Raw genomic sequence first — 1,812 nt, 5'->3', positions numbered from 1 at the left:
TTCGTACTTCAGTGTTTCCTTATTTTTTTCGCCAGTCTGCGCGCCTTTTTCAGGTTTGTTTGCTGCTTGCCAGCACCGCTGAACGCGCGTCTTCTCGGTGCCCTTCTCTACTTGCAGTTGTCGCTCGCTTCGTCGGAGCGGTAGACCGGAACCAAGAACGCCCTTTATTCTTACTTTTTTTTCCCGCCGCTCTGCAGCGTGTCGTGGCCATGTAAAGCTGACATGGAAGTACTTCTGAACTCGGAGTTGCCGCTTCATCGATGTCACATTTCCGCTGGTCGCACATAGCTTGTCCCGCGTACGTGATTCTCTATTATATTGATCAACAATAGCAGCACTGTGCTTGATTTTAACTAATGAGCATATTTAGCTGAGCTGAAAGGCATCGATGTGACAGCAAACGATCCTTACATGGAACTGTGCAACTAACTCTTCAGTGGTGTGTATGTCACTTGTCGCTCTATCGTAATGCGTCATTTAAAGTAGCTTGAGTGAGCGCAAATGACCGACCGGATGTCTTTTGAAATGTGTATTCTGTGAAGCGCGAAGACATGGGATCGTCGAGGAGTACTCACTGAACTAGACGACTGTAGACTCTCAACAAGATGGAGGCAGGTGAGAGTACCTAAGTAGAAAAATAATGACTGAATTAATGAAGCGTTTGTTACAGATACCTCTAGCCTCACCAAAAAGAAGGGCCAGCGGAACATGTGAGAATAGTGTGGGCCGGTTAATGACATGGCTTGCGCTCAGGATTCTCGCCGCGAAGTGGTGTATGTGGCTGATCTGTCCGGAAAAGGCACGAAGACAGTGCTTAGTACAACCGCTATGACTATCCGCCTCCTACAGCTTTCGATTAACCTGATTTCGATGGGGCCTAGGTAACGTAAGGAAGTTCGTCTGAAGTTGTCAGGTGAAGGACAGGATTGAGTGAATGGGTCCTGAAAATAAAATAAGCCTCAGCCGTCCAGCAGGCCGAGGAAGCCGCGAGAGCTCAAGGGCTCATGGCCGACATATTGGCGGGGATATTGGCCGAATCGCCGAAAAACTCGCCGGTCTTTTCAATAAAGTTCTTCTTTGTTTTGCAGGATGTTGTGACGATGAGGACAGTCAGCCGTTGTTTGGTCAGCTCTTTTGCCACGGTGAAAATTTAGCCCATAGTATCCTGGTAGCGCGCAATATTTCTGAGCTGTCTCCTGCTGGGGCGACATTTTGGCTTACTAGTGCTTTATTAGAATTGATGACAAAAGTATGTGGAATTCCCGCCGTAGGGAAAACTGATGCACGCTGGCAAGAATTTCCGCCTCCCTGGGGAAAAGGGAAAATAAGACATCATCGGTTCGTAGCAATTGCTACAAAGGAAACGCATTCGGGTTCCTCGAAAGAAAAGCCTCATACTTGCAGGAAAATTCGTCCTGGTCCGGGACTCGAACCCGGGACCACCGCCTTTCCGGGGCAGCCGCTCTACCACCTGAGCTAACCAGGCGGCTAGCAGATGGCAGGGCGAAGTCGAATTTATCTACAACACGAAGCAAAGGCAAGAGTTTGACGTAGTAGTTCTGCGAAAACCCGCAAGGTGGAGAGAAGTAATGAATAAAGTAAAAATCAGGCATCCACCCGTTCATAGCAATTGCTACAAAGGAAACCCATACGGGTTCCTCGAAAGAAAAGCCTCATAGTTGAAGAAAAATTCGTCCCGGTCCGCGACTCGAACCCGGGACCGCCGCTTTTCCGGGGCAGCCGCTCTACCACCTGTGCTAAGCGGCCTCCTTGGAGACTGTGCGCAACCCACAGAAAGCTCCAAATTCAAAC

At 49.1% G+C, this 1,812-nt stretch overlaps 1 non-coding gene across 1 annotated transcript; it reads right to left on the bottom strand.

Annotated features, from left to right (window-relative positions):
* Nucleotides 1-1,411: 1,411 nt before the first annotated feature.
* TRNAS-GGA (transfer RNA serine (anticodon GGA)) lies at nt 1,412-1,486 on the bottom strand. The gene has a single exon. It is a non-coding gene; the product is annotated as a tRNA-Ser (tRNA).
* Nucleotides 1,487-1,812: the final 326 nt, after the last annotated feature.

Source organism: Dermacentor albipictus, chromosome 5 (assembly GCF_038994185.2).
Source record: "Dermacentor albipictus isolate Rhodes 1998 colony chromosome 5, USDA_Dalb.pri_finalv2, whole genome shotgun sequence".
Taxonomy (NCBI): domain Eukaryota; kingdom Metazoa; phylum Arthropoda; class Arachnida; order Ixodida; family Ixodidae; genus Dermacentor; species Dermacentor albipictus.
This window is presented reverse-complemented; position numbering and strand designations above follow the sequence as displayed.